The 19,475-nt window shown below is 40.8% G+C and overlaps 1 long non-coding RNA gene and 2 pseudogenes across 1 annotated transcript; 2 read left to right on the top strand and 1 right to left on the bottom strand.

The window, feature by feature from the left end:
* The first annotated feature begins 4,958 nt into the window (after positions 1-4,958).
* Positions 4,959-7,855, top strand: LOC146560490 (uncharacterized; annotated as a pseudogene).
* Positions 7,856-14,312: 6,457 nt separating this feature from the next.
* Positions 14,313-15,554, top strand: LOC146560489 (spastin pseudogene; annotated as a pseudogene).
* A 1,705-nt stretch (positions 15,555-17,259) lies between these two features.
* Positions 17,260-19,257, bottom strand: LOC146560488 (uncharacterized). The gene is made up of 3 exons (XR_014888213.1): positions 18,999-19,257; positions 17,606-17,725; positions 17,260-17,348 (listed from the first exon to the last, which is right to left on the bottom strand). It is a non-coding gene; the product is annotated as an uncharacterized LOC146560488 (long non-coding RNA).
* Positions 19,258-19,475: the final 218 nt, after the last annotated feature.

The following is a 19,475-nucleotide window of genomic DNA, read 5'->3' as shown; positions in this document are numbered from 1 at the left end:
CGTCAGCAGTAGAAAAAATAGAAAAAGTAGAAAAAGCAGGAGTGTCCCTCCTCCAGAAGAAGCGGAAACGTTTTTTCTTCTTTTCCATGAGCTTTTCCACGACCACTTTTTTCTCTAGGATGAGGGTTCTCAACTGATCGGTTGTTTCTTCAACTTCCTTCTCAAGTTTCTGGCATCTTTGCTCCATTTCTTTTAATAGATTGCACTTGTCTGTATTTTGCTGTTGTTTTTCCTTGTGCATCTTTTCTAACTGCTCATTTCTTCTTGTGATTTCTTGAAGCTTACGCTGCAGGTCTTCATTTATTTTCTCTTGTTGCTGCTTTTGTGCAAGCATTTCAGCGTTTTCACACTTCAAGTTGTCTGAGTCCTGGAGAATACGTTTTTTTTCTTCTTCCTGTTGCTCTTTCTCTTGAAGAAGCTCTTTTTTTTTGCACTCTGTTTCATCCAGCCTGACTTTCAGCACTTCGTATTTTTTCTTTATGCCTTTGAGTTGGTCCTGCATTTGTGTGACCCCTTCCTTTTTCTGTCCGAGGATTTGTGCAGTTTGTTCCATAGCTTCATCAAGCGTTCCTTGGAGCGCCTGATTCTTTTGCTCCATGTTTTGGAGATCCCTTTGCATCTCCCCAATAGTAGCATTCGCGCGTTGAAGCTGGGCAGACGTTTCTTTTAATTCAGCACTCTTTGTCTTGTTTTCCTTCATCAGGAACAAAATCTTCTGTCGTGCTTCACCAAACTTTCCTTCCCAGGCCTCACTAATAATTTTTGTGTAAGGCTGGCGTTGCTGTTGTTTTTCCAGCTCTTGATTTCGTGCTTCCAATTGTCTGCACTTCTCCTCCAGTTGAAGCTTCTCTTCTTCAATTTGTTTAATTTTTGCATGTAGGTCGGAGTTTTCCTGTAATGTCCTTTGGACTGATGAGGCACCAATGGATCGTGTCATATCAGGCTTCCCTCTTGAAGTGAGTGGCCGGCCAGACCTCGAAGGAGAGGCAGCAAGATTGTTTATTCTTTGTTGGCATTTTCGTGGATACATTTTTAATCCTGTGCACAGTGACTCTGAAGAGGTTTACAAATACTTTCAAATATAGCTCTGGTCGAACGTTTGAAGGCTGCGAACAAACTGACTAAAACTTGCTGCTCCTGACCCCTATTTATAGAAAAGGCTCAAAGGCATGTGCTTGTGACATCATCACATGTCCTTGTGACATCATCACATGTCCTTGTGACATCATCACTCTTCATGAATCAGATTGTCACATGACATTTTAGAATGCGCCCCCTGCCGCCATCACAGTAGGCCAGACAAAGGATACAGCTTCAGCTATGGTGGTACGTGTGTAGTCGGTTGCAATGTTAGATCTCACGATCGTGAAGGCAAGAAACTGGATTAATCTTTTAATCGTTTTCCATCCTGGCGGCAACGTGAGGGATCCCATGTATCCGATATCACCAAACAAAGACGCCAGGCATGGATTGCAGCGGTGAGACGAGCGGATATCGAGTTCCGTGCAATCCCCAGCTTTTTGTTGGTTTGCTCGCGGCATTTTCTCTCCGGTGAGTTCTAAAGTAATTCATATCACTATCCGATTGTTGAGTCTGACGTCACTAGCCGTGTCTGGGCCTAAACTCTGCTGCAGGTCCATATATCAAATGATCACTGTGGCATTACTGAGAGTTAAAACACTGTCTTAAGTCTTTCATCTTTAATAAAATTATCAGCGTTCTGCTCTACCAGGTGTAACAACTGAGTTAAACATCCAGGCATCCATGACAATGGAATTTATGACATATGAGTTAGAAGTTAGCAGCAAGTTAGCTCGCTAGCTTCTATCTAAATACAATATAGCATGTCCTGACTGCGGGGTTTTGGAAACAAATTAAAACGTACAGCTTTCTTATCACTTCCAACATAAATGAAGACAGAAAACTAAACAGCAGTGACAGTGGCTGCAAATTTTACCAGGGTTTTAGTCAAATGCCCCCCTGTGATTTTACCTGCACCCTGCGATTTGATTTTTAGTTATTTTAACAGCAAACTGAAGAAAAGCCTTGACTCCGTTGCTCCACTCACCACCAAAAAGATTAACGTAAAACATGCATCACCCTGGAGAAACGAAGAAGTCAAAAAACTCAAAAGAAATTGCAGGGCAGCAGAAAGGAGATGGAGGAAAAATAAAAATAATATCAACCATCAAATATTTTCCGAGCAATTTAAAATGTACAATAATACATTAAGGAAGTCAAGAAATTCATACTTCGCCAAAATAATCAGTATTAACAAAAATAATCCCAAGGTCCTCTTTTCCACCATAGATCATTTATTTAACCCTGATTTTAACAGCTCCCAAAGAACCCCCACAGACTCGCTCTGTGAGCAGTTTGCAGACCACTTCAGGGGAAAGATCAGCGCCATCAGATCTGATATTTTATCTAATCGCGATATGATTGTAAACACATCTGAGGGCTCGATTGTACCTGAGGAGACACTGGACAGCTTTGTCCTGGTTAATGCTGAGAACTTTCAGAAGGTTTTCTCCACAGTGAGACCCACCACATGTCTTTTAGATCCAATCCCCTCTTCACTCTTTAAAACACTTTATGGATTTTTTGAGGCTGAGCTTTTATACATGATGAATTGCTCTCTTCAGTTGGGTGTCTTCCCTGCTGCCTTTAAAACGGCGGTGGTGAGGCCCCTTCTGAAGAAGAGCAATTTGGATTGTAATGATTTTAATAACTACAGACCTGTATCCAACTTACCATTTTTAAGTAAAGTCTTAGAAAAACTTGTTTTTACTCAGATTACTGATTTTCTCAATGATAGACAGATCCTGGAGATATTCCAGTCTGGATTTAGGGTGAACCACAGCACAGAGACGGCTCTCCTAAAGGTTTTAAATGATCTTAGATGTAACTGGGACGCCCAAAAGCTCTCAGTCCTGGTGCTGCTGGATCTAAGCGCAGCCTTTGATACAGTAGACCACGCTATTCTTTTAAACAGACTAAAACACATGGTGGGCCTCTCTGGTGCTGTACACAACTGGTTCACTTCCTATCTCTCTGACAGATCTTTTATGGTGAGTATGGATACATGCTCCTCTAAGATCCATAAAATGACATGTGGTGTGCCTCAAGGGTCGGTTCTAGGCCCTGTACTTTTTAATTTGTATATGTTGCCTCTCGGCAGTGTCATCAGGAGGCATGGAGTGAACTTCCACAGTTACGCTGATGACACGCAGCTGTACATCTCCGTGTCTCCTGATGACACCAGACCAATGGATGCCCTTTTTAACTGTATCTTGGATATAAGATCTTGGATGGCAGAAAACTTTTTACAGCTTAACCAGGACAAAACTGAAGTTTTAATTGTCGGTCCTGAAGCTCAGAGAGAGAAACTCTTGTCTAAATTAGAGGCATTTTCACTATGTCCTTCGCTACAAGTGAAAAACCTGGGTGTTATTTTTGACTCTGAGCTTGGTTTTATCCCACATGTTAAACATGTAACCAAAATTGGATTTTATCATCTAAAAAATATAGCCAGAGTCCGCCCTATTCTCTCTCGGGCCAACACGGAGATGCTGATGCATGCTTTTATTGCCAGTCGCATTGATTACTGTAATGCCCTGCTCTCTGGTCTTCCTAAGAAGAATATTTCAACTTTACAACTCTTGCAAAACTCGGCAGCTCGTGTGCTGACGAAGACCAGAGGGCGGGCCCACATTACACCGGTTTTAGAATCGCTGCATTGGCTCCCCGTGTGTTTCAGGATCGATTTTAAAGTTCTTTTATTGGTTTTTAAATGTCTTAATGGTCTTGGGCCTTCTTATCTCTCAGATCTGCTTTTACCATACGAACCCTCGCGGACCCTGAGGTCCTCTGGTACTGGCCTTTTGATTGTCCCTAAAGTCAGGACACATACTCACGGAGAGGCAGCTTTTCAGTGGTATGGTCCTCGTCTGTGGAACAGCCTGCCGGAGGAGCTCAGGGCCGCAGAGAACGTACATGTTTTTAAGAACAGGCTCAAGACCCACCTTTTTAATTTAGCTTTTACTTAGCGTTTATTTATTTTTTATGCTTATTTATTCTATCCTGTTATTCTATTATTAATTTAGGATTTACCTAATATTTTTTGATTTTATTCTTATTCATTTTTTAATCTTCTTACTCTATTTATATTTATATTTATATTGTATCCTGTTCTTATTTATTTTATCATTTTACCCTGTATATATCGTATTGCGTCATATCTCCAGTGTTTCCTCGGAGGGCGCTCTCTGCACCGGGGCTGTTATTGACCGTGGCTGCTGGTCTCTGGGGTCCTCTCAGCCTGGTTGGGGGGCTCCTTGGCCTCCCTCCGGCTGTGTGCCCAGCCCGGAGGCTGCGGTCTGTGACCGGCTCCCGGTGCAGACGGCTCTCTGTTATAATGTTTCCTCACTTGGCTCATGCGAGCCCAGCCCAATTTTTACTCTTTAAGTGTGCGCGTGTGTGTATGTGTGTGTGTGGGTGGGGGTGGGGGGATATATGTGTATTGAGAGTGTGGGGAGTGAGTTGGAGGGTGGGGTGGGCTGCTTTTAACTATGTAAAGCACTTTGTGCTACATTTTTTCTGTATGAAAAGTGCTTTATAAATAAAGCTTGATTGATTGATTTGTAGGGTTACTGAAGTTGGGCTAGCTGGTATATAATGATGTGCTACGTGACCGCTAGTAACACAGCTATGTTAGCACAATATAAACACGCTAACTTTTTTTCCACTCGATAAAAGTTAACGTGAGTGTTCTCGGTGGTCAGGAACAAATGTAATCGCATGGCAGGATGCTGTAAAAGGACCAAACCAAAAGGCTTTTAGTGGGGTTTTTTTCAATGCGCTGCGGTCATAGATAATGAGATAAAACATGCTAATGTGTGATGCTGCAGAACCACGTCATGTCGACTGAGTAGCTTTTGATTTGGCATTATTGCAGGCAAACCAGCATATGAAATGGATGTAACAAATCCAGACTGGGCACCAACACTGCACATGGGGCACGACGACAAACCTGTGTCAGACTCGGACCGGCACGCAAGGCGTATGCAACGGAAGCGAAAAAGAGCACCCATTGCAGGTAAACACCCCCCTCTGAAAACATACTAAATTGCTCTTATGGTACACTAATCCGCACATAACTTAAAGATGAATCACACACCTGTCATTGGAATATTGGTGTACATTAACCTTAAGTCTATGCACTATTTTTTATCTTACAGGCTTGATGATCGATGAAGGTCTGACAGAAGAACAACAACCATGTCATGGAGGCAGTGGACAGCAGTTGTGTTGGACAAGTGGAGGTTGACGTACCAGCTGCAAATGTGGACAGTGGTGATGGGAGTGACAGCGTCACGGAAGCTGAAGGGCAGACGAAGGACTGTGTGTGCAGTCAACAGGGCAGAGCAGAAATAAACCGGCTGTTGGAGGAGAACAGACTGCTTCGAGCACAGTTGCAAAAGACAGAGCTGAATGAAACTTTCTTAAAGGACGATACCGAAAAAGTAAGATATTACACTGGACTATATTGTTATGCAGTCTTAATGTCCCTCTTCAACACTGTCAAAGATTTCCTGCCAATACCGAAGAAACTGACAGGTTTCCAAATGCTCTTACTCACACTAATGCGTCTGAGACTTGATCTTCCAGTCCAGCATCTTTGTCATCTATTCCATGTGTCGCACAAAACACTGTCTTCTGTCTTCACCGATACCATTGATGTTTTGTATGCCCACTTAGGAGCACTGGTGCACTGGCCTGAGAGGCACTGTCTGCAGGCGACAATGCCTCCACAGTTTACTGAAACTTTTGGAAAACGAGTAGCAATCATTGTTGACTGTTTTGAGATTCGAACAGAAAGACCATCTAATTTAAAGGCACGCGCACAAACATACTCTCATTACAAGGGTACACAGACCATAAAATACCTCATCGGGATTACACCCCATGGAGCTATTTCTTTCATTTCCAGGGGATGGGGGGTCGTGCATAGAGCAGGGCGATATGGCCAAAAATATTTATCACGATATATATTTGAAAATTTGCGATAACGATATAACCGACGATATAATTGATGCGAGACAAAATACAACTCCACAACATTACTAGCGCAAAAAGACAACCTTCCATTTATTTTCACCTAAACAAGAAGCTGGTTTTTATGTACATTAAAGCTTTATAAAAATGTAACAGTGCAAATGCAAATTCCTTGCTGAAAGTTTAACCAAAAGGCATTTCCAGTAGAAATGGGCTGACATATCCTGAGCATAACCATGTATAATATCCACTGAAGTTAAAAAGAGGTGCTTTGCAACATTAAACTGCAGTGTGCAGTACGCATTTTTCGGACCATAAGGTGCACGGGATTATAAGGCACATTAAGCGAAACAAAGCAGTCAGATAAATCAAACTTTATTAAACTCATTCTTCTTGCTTCCTCCACTTCTGTACCATTGATTCATTAATGTTGAATTCTCTGGCAGCTGCTCTATTCCCATGTTGTTGCAGTATATTAATGACTAACCTGGTATTGTGGATAGATTATCTCAGTTGTTCTCCTGACTGAAGTTTGGTCCGTTTACAGCATCCTGCCATGCGATTGCATTTGTCTCTAACCATGAAGAACCTTCACGTTAACTTTTATAAGTGGAAAAGTGTTAGTGTTCGTCCTCCAGCTTCACTGTTTATGTTATGCTAACATAGCTGTGTCGCTAGCGATCACGTAGCACATCATTATATACCAGCTAGCCCAACTTCAGTAACCCTACAAACGTCACTGCTGTTTAGTTTCCTGTCTTCATTTATGTTGGAAGTGATAGCAGAGCTGTACGTTTGATTTTTTTCAGAAATCTCTCAGTCAGAACATGCTAAATCATGCTTAGGTAACTAGCGAAACTAGCGAGCTAACTTCCGCTAGCTTCCTGCTAACTTCTAACTCCATTAAATGTAATAACTTTTTGTTTTCATGGAAGTTAAACTTTATAGTTACACCTGGTAAAGCAGCAATGCTGATCGTTTTACTAAAGATGAAAGAATTTAGACAGTTTTTAACTCTCAGTGATGCTGCAGTGTTGTTTGACCTGAAGCATACGGAGTTTAGGACCCAGATTACTCCCAGATTTAAGAGCATCTTAGTCCGACAAATACGACAATAACGACGACCGCTTGCATGTTCTGCAAAAAAATGTGCTTTGTCGTGTATCTGACAGACAAACACCAAACCAGTTCCACATCACGGAAGTTGCACCATTTTTACAAACCAATTCTGGTTCATCTGTTTCACTCAACAATCGGCCATGTGCGTATGAAAACAAAGGCACTGCGCATGCGCGTTTTACTCCCATTCTATCGCGATATTTCATTTTCCTATCGTTGCCTAACATTATACCGGTATTACCGTGAATGGTATAATATGGCCCAGCCCTAGTCGTGCATCAGATAAACACATCATAGAGAGATGTGGCATTCTTCAAAAGCTGTTACCAGGGGACGTAGTATTGGCTGACAGAGGCTTTGACATCAGAGATGCTGTAGGAATGATGTGTGCGGAGGTCAAGATTCCAGCTTTCACAAAAGGCTACTGTCAACTTGATGCAAGGGACGTTGAACAAACGAGAGCAATTGCCCACCTGAGAATTCATGTTGAGCGAGTAATAGGTAGTTTGCGCAACAAGTTCAAAATGTTACACACAGTCTGATTACTCTTATCATGTGAGGCTGAAGACACAACACTTCTTGATAAGATCGTTAAGGTTTGCTGTGTTTTTGTTAATATGTGCCCCAGTGTTGTTGTCAAACCAGGGCCAAATGACACTTGCTCCTGTTGAGTATTCTTAAAGCTGTTCTTTTGGATGTACTGTACATTGTAAATAGTTGTACTTTGTGTGAAGTTGTTTTAATAAAACAAAAAAGAATAGTATATTTGTTTGTTTTTCTTTATTATAGATCTATTCACATGTACACAGCAATCACATAAAAATGAAATGCAAACTATTTACATCGCACCACACAGCTGTCATCAATCTTTAACCACAACATGAAACATTACAGGCTATTTAGAGCAGCACGTTGTTTCGAGAAGTATTTCCCAACAAGTTCAGGAAGGCACATTTTACGAAAGAAGTCTTGTGCTTTCTTTAAGCGCGGTTTCCAGAAATCCACAGCAGGGAAGACGCGAGTCACAGCAAGGTCTCTCTGTGTCCACACAACGAGGCCACAGTGGCTGGCGCCCGTAACAAAGACTCAGCGTCTCTGTTGTGTAAACACGCCAGTGATTGGGGTAATGTGGGTGACTGTGTAGTGTAGTTGGTGTAATAGTTTTCGACTCCACACAGTCACTGCTTTGCTGTGCTTCTGCAGCGTATCCAGTAATGGTGACAAATCCTCCAGCGTTGCAATAGGAAGCTGCTCTTAAGCGCAGAAAGAATTGTTTCCAGGGATTTCTATTTGTATCCAGCTTGGCGTGCAGGATCCTTTGTGTAATCTATGCTTACATATGTATTTTACACACAGACAATGTGAAAAATACAACACATTGCTATGGATTGATGCTGAAAGTGCTAATTGCACTAAAAAATTTAGCTGAAAAAAATAACACCAACTAAATAGATAAGCATGTCTGTTAACAAAAACCCCCAAACGCTTTACCCAACTGGGGTTTTTCAACTACCTCACTGACAGAATGAGCCCAGGTATTGCCAGTGCCACTGATGGAAATGAGCCACAGCAGCTCTTCAGCACCTACAAATGAGACCTGCCCACACCAACAAGCAAGAAGGGAGACCAGGTGGCGAGCATCGCCACACTTTCCAATCCAATAAACTACCATTGCAGTTAGTAGTAAGTGGTTGATTAGTGCAGCAACAACAAAAACACACTGAATGTCATTTTAAAATACACAAAATGTTTTATTTTACATTCTATCGAAGTTCCTGCTGGAAAGTGCTGTACTGTACAAGATGCTTCCCTCACCGCAAACTCAGGTTTACTGCTGGATAAATTTTATTTCCACATTAGTCAACTCAACAACCAAGACAGAGCACAATAGAGACAATAAGGGGGTGGCTGTAGCTCAGGCGGTAGAGCAGGTCATCTGCTGATCGGAAGATTGGTGGTTCGATTCCTGGCTTCCCCCAGTCTGCATGCCAAATATCCTTGGGCAAGATATTAACCCCAAATTGCTCTCCGATGCATCCATCGGAGTATGAATGTGTGTGAATGTTACTTAGAAAGCACCTAGAACAATGTGCTTGTGCGAATGGGTGTGAATGGGTGAATGCACAAGTTGTGTAAAGCGCTTTGAGTGCTCAGAAGAGTAGAAAAGCGCTATATAAGAACCAGTCCATTTACCAATATGTGCACTGGTCTAATGATGTTTATGGCTCCCAAAGTATCGAGTATTGAGGTCTATTGCACTGTTGACTATTTACAAAAGTATTGCACAAAAGGTATTGCACAGTGAGGTGAAGAGGCACTACAGCTTAGTTGTTCCCCCCTCCTTTGTCCTCCTGTTTCCCCTCCCTCTCCCCTCCAGAGAGGAGTTAAACAGTCTGATGGCGTGTGGGACAAAGGAGTTTTTAAGTCTGTTAGTTCTTGTCTTGGGGAGAAGCAACCTGTCACTGAACAGACTCTTCTGGTTGTTAATGGCCGTGTGCAGAGGATGCCTGGCATTGTCCATAATGTCCATCAGTTTCTTTAGTGTCCTTTTCTCTGCCACTGTCACCAGGGTGTCCAGCTTCATGCCGACCACAGAGCTAGCCTTCCTGATCAGTTTTTCCAGCCTGGATGAGTCCTTCTTTGCTGTGCTGCTCCCCCAGCACACCACAGCATAGCACTTTAAGAATCTAAAAGATAACAAAATCTGATAGGTAAAAATAACATTTTGAACCAACTAGGTGGTTCCCAAAAATCTGGCGTGCTGTGAGTCCTTAAAAAAATTGAGGAAACCGGAAAAGTAGCAGGACTAAATAACTCTGTACAGCAGATGAACTGTATCTGGAAATCATGTCCTTAAGATGTAGAAAAATATAAAGAAAAGCAAAGACTTGAAGTACCTGAGAGATGCACTGGCCCTTTAATGGATCCATCTGCTGTTTGCTGAAGCCTCATCAGAAACGGTCTCAGTGGAAGGCTGTCAGGAAGCCATTTTTAGTGAAGAGAAACAGGGAGAAAAGGCTGAGGTATGGTAAATTACACGAGAACTGGACTATATCAGTGGCAACAGGTCTTACAGCATTATGAATTCATATTTGACATTTTTGGTTCAAATAATTGTTGATATGACTCCAACAGAGGGTGTTTACATCCATCTGTAAAACACGATGAAGGCTCTGCCAGTGGTGTTGGGAATCTTGAGAAAGCTGATGGAAATATGAACCAGATATTAAGATTTTCATTAATCATGCAGTCCCAGCTGAAAAGCATCTAGTTGGAAAAGGCATATTTTTATTCATTACGACAATGATCCCAAACACACGGTGAATGCAGTAAACGTATACCTAGATCAGTCATGGATTGGCCTCCCCAGAGCCCAGACCTCAACATTTATTAAAGCAGTGTGTTCCGGAAAGAGAGAGTCCAGGCTATGTTCGATAGTAAAGGTGGCCATACCAAATATTGACTTTCAAGTACATTTTTGCCTTATGTACTGTATTTCCATTTATGTTTGCACGTTTCAGTGAATTGCTCTGCCTATTTCCCATTTTCCCAGCAGAATATAACGAAATGAGGATGCCTCAAGACTTTTGCAATATTGTATCAGAAGGAGAAAAAAGGTGACAAATGTCCCAGTTCTTCGTGGTTAATCTTGTTAATGTTGCCTTCTGTTTTCTAATGGTTTCCTGCCAAAAACCCTAAAAAAGTGTTCTCCAACCTCGTGAATTGAAAACACTGGATTTGTTATAGAATAACTTCTAATTAGCTATTATTTCACAGAGGAAATAAGATAATCGATAAAAGAAAAAAAGACGTGAAAAGGAGACAATAAAAGAAGCCCCTTCCTTTCCCACATGTGCTAAACTTAGAGCCAAAGCCTCACCCTGCCGCTTTCCGCTTCATTAGAGCTGTTTAAACAAAACAAGTTTAAAATAGGGTTTCTATCTGAAACAGCACATGCAGTTAAAAGGCCAATGTGGAAAATAAATCCTTGTGATTATAGTTGAACAGGAAGCAGCACTTGCTCTGCCTTTCAGCCCCATTGAACAAGACGTCAGCAGCTCTATGGAGGTAGTTTAGTCTTTTTTACAAATTCAAAATTAAATATGCGAGCACTCAAAAATTAAGGTTCACTGAGAAATGTCCTCATTTTTTAAAAAGAAAGGCATATTCCTTGTTATTTAATACAACATTCAATTGATCAGAAATGTTAGAAATCATGGTAAATGGGCTCATCAATACAAAATCATGATTGTCTTTTTAATTGTATAACTTTGTAGACTACTTTTCCCAAACCATCACTCTAGTGCTCCACTGGCACCTCGTATTACTTAATGCAAGTAGTTTACAGGTGTTGTGTCGTGTCTTTCTACAGATGTAGAAAGGTCAGCTACTCAAGAGACCTTCCCCAAATCTCCCTCATCTTCATCTTCGTCAACGAGGCTCTGTCGGTGATCCTGCGCTCAGTCCACTCAGCTGTCAATCACACACTTGCTCAAGGAGGTCATCCTGGTGGACGACAACAGCGATGACGGTCAGTATAGATTAAATATTTTCTTCAGCTAATACCAAATAAGAAGAGTGGCTTTTTCGCCCTCTGATTAGAAGATGGTTTATAGTGAGTGAAACACAGAATTTCCATCTAAAATCCACTGAGTCATCAGCAGGATTTCTACTGAAAGCAACAAAATACACATCAAATTGTCATTCAGCATCCCAGAAATAATTATCTTATACAATAAGTGTCATGTAACCTGAATATAATTATATAATTAAGTTTTATATTATTATAAAACTGAAACTAGTGAATAACCTTTGCACTGTCCTCTTCCTGCTGTGACAAAACAAATTTCCCACGTGTGGGACTAATAAAGGTTATCTTATCTTATCTTATCTTATCTTATCTTATCTTATCTTATCTTATCTTATCTTATCTTATCTTATCTTAAAAAGGTGGCGCGGTCGTTGATGCTCAGGAAGCAGTAGACCCCCGTTGGTGTTGTTTAGAGTGAGTTGGAGCTTAAAACAGCACCGCAGGGAGCTGAGTGAGAACTTTTATGTCATCTCTCTATTTGCATGTGTGCTTCTGTATTTCTTTATTTATCAACTGTGTTGTTGTGGTGATGAATTTGTATGTTTTTTATGTTTGTTTTCAGCTTTTGATAGTGTAGCAGTGACAATAGTTGGCATACATTAGTGGTTATTTAGGATAGGATGAGCTAATAAGCCATCATGTCTTTGTATTTTGCTAGGAAAATGGGAAATAGATGCAGCAGTTTACTGAAACTTGCAAACATAAGATGCCAGATGCATCTCTCAGGTTGTGTGTCAGTTTTGTGTTATTTCTTAAGGACACAACTTTCAAATTCTGTTCGTCTGCTGTAGATGTTTTTATTTAAGCTGCCAGTTCTTTTGTCCTCTACTTGTTTAGTTTCTTGACATATGTCAAGTTTTTGGCTAATAGCTCTTTGGTAATCACCTTGCTGGTGTGTTATCGTTGTCATTTTTTGTGCAGGAAACAAATTGTGTATTTGTGACAAGCTGCTGGTAATGTGCCAGTAACGAATTTGTCCCTTGAGTTAGGTGCCTTTATTATGTGTGAATGATTCATAGGAACAAACAAATAAAGGACTGCACTGAAAATTATAATAAAATGATGTCCAAAGAAAAATTTGAAGGAGCTTCAGAAAGCCTGAAGAACGTGAAATAAATTACAGAATTAAAAGACAGTTCGGTTCCTTGGAAGCAAAATGTAAAGACAAAATGTTCACACATGGCTCTATGCAACTAAATAAGAGCTTTAGGATTGTCTGAAAGTATTTGTTTGGGTTTTTGCTCGTAATTATCTGCTCCACTCTATGTTCACCCTGTTCCTTATTACCCGGCTGCTCTAAAGTGATTTCTGCCAATCTTTGTCAGCTCATCTGTGAGCTTGTTTCACTCATGCGCTCTGCAACAGTCCCTCATGTTATTCTCTGCTTCACAGGTTTTTTACTCATTTTCCACCCCTTGGGCTTTGTTCTCCCAATATCAGCTTTATTTAAATAAGCTTTCTTTATGGTGGTTTTGCTGATTTTCTGTATTCATTTGGAAAAGCTTACAAACCTAACACAAATAATTGGGGTATAACCCTCAATCTCATTGGGCCTGTTTGAGTGCACATATGTCAATGAACTTAAAAAGGGCTAGTATGTGCACTTTGCTAAAGAAATGCTTTGATTATATATATATACAGTGAGTATATTTTCATAGGTACAGTGGGGCAAAAAAGTATTTAGTCAACCACCGATTGTGCAAGTTCCCCCACCTAAAATGATGACAGAGGTCAGTAATTTGCACCAGAGGTACACTTCAACTGTGAGAGACAGAATGTGAAAAAAAAATCTTAGACTCAGACCCTGTGACAAGGTCTGTGAAAACCACGTTTTTATGCCTGAAATACTACAGTACTACACTCCCACCAGATGAGCTCATGCAGCCTGTCACGAACCGGGACATACAACCATGACAAAACAGGAGATGCACACACAATTTATTGTGTTATTAATTTAGATCAACTGTGCTAATATAGTATACCAAAATGAAAACAATAACTCAAATTTCAGATATTTGAGGTTGTGCTGAAAATAATGGTGCCAAATAAGGCAAGAAAAACATATTTTAAAGGTGAAATATAGAGGTAAAATCAAAATAGTCAAGAACGGCCAATTATACCCTGGACCACAGAGGGTTAAATTAGAAAACGGTTTAAAAAAAAACATCCCCATTCTAAAATGTCATGTGACAATCTGATTCATGAAGAGTGATGATGTCACAAGGACATGTGATGATGTCACAAGGACATGTGATGATGTCACAAGCACATGCCTTTGAGCCTTTGAAGTTTTTCTATAAATAGGGGTCAGGAGCAGCAAGTTTTAGTCAGTTTGTTCGCAGCCTTCAAACGTTCGACCAGAGCTATATTTGAAAGTATTTGTAAACCTCTGTAACATCACGCTCCAAAGCCCTGTGACGTTTCTGTGTTCTGTGACGTTGTCCCAAAGAAAGACCTTTAAATGCGATAAATAGCCTAAACGTTTTCGTTTATGACTAGTTTACCGTGTTATGACTGTGAACAGGGGGGAAGTCGCGCAAGAGAAATGTCGACCAAAACAATTGCAAGTAAGCCAAAGTCAGTTCCTAAAAGTCAACCCGCAGGTGTTTCCACCACCATCAGACCCTCCACTTCTGTAAGACCTCCATTAAGAATAACTGATGCAAAGAAAACCGCTCGGGTGGGAAAAACTCAGAATGGAAGACCGGCAGCTGTGAAACAGCCCCCGAAGAGGGATATGAAAAAGAATGTGGACAGTAAACTGGTCAGCTTAATTACAAATGAAATTGTATACAGTGGAGCGACTGTGTCATTTGATGACATCGCAGGGCAGGATCTGGCAAAGCAAGCACTTCAAGAAATTGTCATCCTTCCTGCCTTAAGACCTGATCTCTTTACTGGTCTGAGAGCTCCTGCACGTGGCTTGCTTTTATTTGGCCCACCAGGAAATGGGAAGACCATGCTCGCCAAAGCAGTTGCTGCAGAGTCTAATGCAACATTCTTCAACATCAGTGCTGCTAGTTTGACCTCCAAATATGTGGGAGAAGGCGAGAAGCTCGTACGAGCACTCTTTGCAGTTGCAAGAGAGAGACAGCCCTCAGTAATCTTCATCGATGAAGTGGACGGCTTGCTCTGTCAAAGGAGGGAGGGGGAGCACGACGCCTCTCGCCGTTTAAAAACTGAGTTCCTCATTGAGTTTGACGGGTTGCAGTCAGGAAAGGATGACAGAGTACTTGTAATGGGAGCAACGAACAGGCCCCAGGAGCTCGATGAAGCAATATTAAGGCGCTTTGCAAAAAGAGTATATGTGACCTTACCCGATGAGAAGACAAGATTTACGCTGCTGAAAAATCTTTTGGGAACGCACGGGAGTCCACTGAGCCAAGACGAACTGTCCTGTCTTGCAAAAGTGACTGAAGGATATTCAGGGAGCGATTTGACAGCATTAGCCAAAGATGCTGCACTTGGCCCAATAAGAGAGTTGGCACCAGAACAAGTCCGTGTTATAGCTGCTGCTGAGGTGCGCAACATTAAGATAAAAGACTTTGAGGATTCTCTGAAGCAAATCAAACCAACTGTTAGTCCAGCAACTCTTAACATGTACACCAAATAGAACAAAGATTTTGGTGGTCCTTCTTCAATAAATCCAAATCCAGTCAGGCTGGATGAAACAGAGTGCAAAAATAAAGAGCTTCTTCAAGAGAAAGAGCAACAGGAAAAAGAAAAAAAACGTATTCTCCAGGACTTGGAGAGAAGAAATCTACAACTGAACAAATTAATACAATGAAGGACAGAACACCTGAACTGGAAGGAGAAGTATTGGAAAAACGATGTTCAAAGATGCAGCGTAGGATCAATGAAATGGCGAAAAAACACTCAGAGGTCATTAATGAGATGTTGTTGAACTCAGACAACTTGAAGTGTGAAAACGCTGAAATGCTTGCACAAAAGCAGCAACAAGAGAAAATAAATGAAGACCTGCAGCGTAAGCTTCAAGAAATCACAAGAAGAAATGAGCAGTTAGAAAAGATGCACAAGGAAAAACAACAGCAAAATACAGACAAGTGCAATCTATTAAAAGAAATGGAGCAAAGATGCCAGAAACTTGAGAAGGAAGTTGAAGAAACAACCGATCAGTTGAGAACCCTCATCCTAGAGAAAAAAGTGGTCGTGGAAAAGCTCATGGAAAAGAAGAAAAAACGTTTCCGCTTCTTCTGGAGGAGGGACACTCCTGCTTTTTCTACTCTTTCTATTTTTTCTACTGCTGACGTCACCTCGTCTCCCTCCACCTCTGTTCCATCTTAATTTTCACCTCTCCTCTCCCCTTCTCTCCTAACACTTCTTCCCTCTCTCCTTCATCTTTTTTCACCCCAACCAGTCCCGGCAGTTGACTGCCCCTCGTGAGCCTGGTTCTGCCGGAAGTTTCTGCCCGTTTAAAGGCAGTTTTTCTTCCCCACTGTCGCCTAGTGCTTGCTCAGAGGGGATTGTTGGGGTTTTCTCTTTTCTTTTTTTTCCCCTTCTTATTACCATTTTCCTTTATTTACCGATTTGTTTTGTTTACTTTTCTTTTACGTTGTTTCTTTATTTACTTGTTTAACTTTTTTTCAACTTATGTAATAAACTAATAAACCAATTGAATTTGTCCTCTGCGTATTTTACATCTAATCTTTAAAGAATATTTCCAAAACATTTTCAAACATCACGATCTGTCTTTTGTTTGCTTGTTAAAACCCCGTAAATGGTGAAGTAAAAACCCTGTGATATGGTTTAAAACATCAAAATAGACTAAACAACTAGTCTAAAACTAAGAGACACAGGATAAAGTTGGTGTGAAGGTTTCAGTCTGTGAATGAATCTAAGCACCATCACCTTAACTTTAAATTCATCTCTGTTACCCTCTTTGTGACTGAACTCTGACCGTGAGCACCACAGCCACTGCGCACCAGTCACACGCACTTTAAATCCATCACAGTAAACCAGTTAGTTTACCTCAGTTTGTTTTGCAGCACATTTCACAACATGCAAAAGCATAATGTGCCATGTATAGACTCAAAATCTGATTTAAAAACATGAGGACTGACCTGTAAGCTTTACATTTACAGTTTATCACATACCACTGAGCAGTTCTTACCTGTAATTCTAAGCCCTCTTCTTCCTTTTCTGGTTTAAAACATCAAATTAGACTAAACAACTAGTCTAAAACCAAGAGACACTTAAATATTAAGTTAAACCTCTGGGGTTGCCGGACGCGCCGGCGCGTCAAAATCACATGACCAATTTAAGACGACACAGCTACAAGATGCAGCGATTCAGAGGCTGTATCCCAATTCAGGGTCTGCAGCCTTAAAGGCCGCATTTTAAGGCCGATTACGTCACCATGCCAGTCTCCTATTGCCAGAGGCTGAAGTGTGTGTGCAGTCACCAGGTGATAATCTGATATCGTCTACTTCCCCACTGATGTTAAGTAATATGAAAAAAATAATGAATCCCACCTTAGGCCGAATGTGTGACTCTCTTCGTAGTGGAAGAGAGAATGAATCTTCCCATCCGAATTCACGGCAATCAGTCTGTCAATCAAATCCTGTGGAGTAAAATGAGAGGCTTTGAACAAGAATGCACCGGATAGGGTGCAAAACGAAAACTGTGTGGAAATTTACAATGGGTAAGGTGGAGAACGTATATCAGTCTCAGTGTGAGAGGGTTTATTTGAATGCGTTTGAAGTAAAACAAATGGGTGGGTGGTGTTTGGAGGCCAAATAAAAAGTGCAAACATGCCCTCAGATGGATGACAAAAAAAAACTGCAGTGTGTGGAAAAGAAGAAGAAGAAAAACACTTACAGGTATGGAGGTTGGCATCTCCCTCAGGGTGTATTCGCTTTTGTTGGCCAAAGACTGTCGGCCCAGCAGTTGCCACACCGACTGGGAAGAGGAGAGGAGGTTGACCAAGTACAGGAAGGACTGAAGAGGAAAGTAAATACAGCAGCTGTTAGAGAGAAAAAATGTATTTGCTTTTAAAGACCATTGTGAATGCATTTGTGCACGTCATGGATTGATCAAATCCTAACACATAATAATAATATAACACTATTCAACTACAAACACTACCGATAATATGACAAATAATATCTGTAGTATTCAAAGCAAAACAAAATGTAAAAAGAATTTATGATTGCAAAGATAAAACATGGTTTACCACACTCTCAAAACTGAATAAGACATATATTCTGAGCAGAGTGGTTGAGCAGAAACCTATTGCAGCCTGAAGAATATTAAACTACAGGAAAGCTCCCTGCATTTTTCACTGGGTCTGGTAGAACAGGGAAAATATATCATCAAAAGCATCAAAGGAAAAAAAGAGAGACACTTGCACAAACGAGCTACAACTTAGATTATATTAAACAGCTTCAAAGAAACGTAAAGAAAAAAACAAGATACGATGGATTTTTTTTTCTAAAATAGAAATATCTATACTTTCATGTGTCTTCTGATGTTTCTGTGCATGTGTGAACTTATCTTCATATGTACTACCAAACCTCCTACTGTACTTAGCACAGATTAAAGCAAAGACTCGAGTTAATTCACCAAAGTGCTGGTGTGTGTATATTTAGTTTTCCTTTGACCTCAGCATATATGTATAACCCACTGATAAGGCAGACTTTAAAGTCGCCTGTGGCAGGACACAGTTTACACATCACTGGCTGTCCGTATTCACTTGGCTAGTCTCTCTGAGAGAGATGACTTGGCTGCTGTCAGAGGCCAAGCATCAGACACACACAGACAGGCTCACGCTGGAGCTTGTTGAAGCTTTCCTGAGAGAAATTCTGCCAAAAACATAACTAAAAATGCAGTCTTATGAAAGTAAGGCTTATTTGCCCAGACACCCATAAACCAATCAGCAAAAAGCCTTTCTTGTTAACAAAATCACTATTGCCAGTTTCTTAAATATGAATATTCACAAGTGAATTTTCTACATGGCTGCTGGTATCACAGCAACACATGGACCACTATTCTGAGTCCTGGGTTAATAATAATTGGAATCAATTTAATTTTAATCAATTTAAACACCTTTGTAACCAGTGAGCTAAAAACATGATGGAAAAGCAAAACTTCTAAGAGATCTGTGTCTGTACTATTATGTAGATATCTAAAAATTGGGGCATTGTGGGCTCCAGGAAGTTTCTCCTTCTCCCTCTCTCTCTCACACACACACGCACGCACATACATACAATACCTTAATGCAACTCCTATCTGTGGGGTCAATGGGAGTTGGTTTGGGACGGACCACTCTGATGTCGTCACTGCTGCACTCAAGAACAGACCATAGCTCTAGTACCAGGGCCCGAATAAAGCCTGAGACAGAACACGGAGAAATTTGTTGTACCAAACATTTATTTGAAATAGCAGCAACTAAAATTATTAACAGTGCTTTAATAAATAAACGACTGACTTTGTTATTGTGTCCAATCTTTTAAAGAAATCTGTCTTTGCATTGCTGGCACCGTTTTGATTGGAGGATTTGAATCTCAGGAAGGAAGGAATTTATAATGCCACTCCCTTTGATCCCATTTAATCTCTTCCCTGTTGCACTTTGGCCTGTCAGTAACTACATTTGAATTTTGCAGCTCAAGCTTGCACATAAAGGCTGGATAAAAACGTTAATGCAATCAAAATGTACGCAGCCCTCGCTGGAAAACTGGGGATACAGTAC

The sequence above is a fragment of the Mchenga conophoros genome, linkage group LG14 (genome assembly GCF_057382185.1).
Source record: "Mchenga conophoros isolate Kocher_MC1m ecotype Shallow Benthic linkage group LG14, M_conophoros_male_GT1.1, whole genome shotgun sequence".
Lineage (NCBI taxonomy): Eukaryota > Metazoa > Chordata > Actinopteri > Cichliformes > Cichlidae > Mchenga > Mchenga conophoros.
This window is presented reverse-complemented; position numbering and strand designations above follow the sequence as displayed.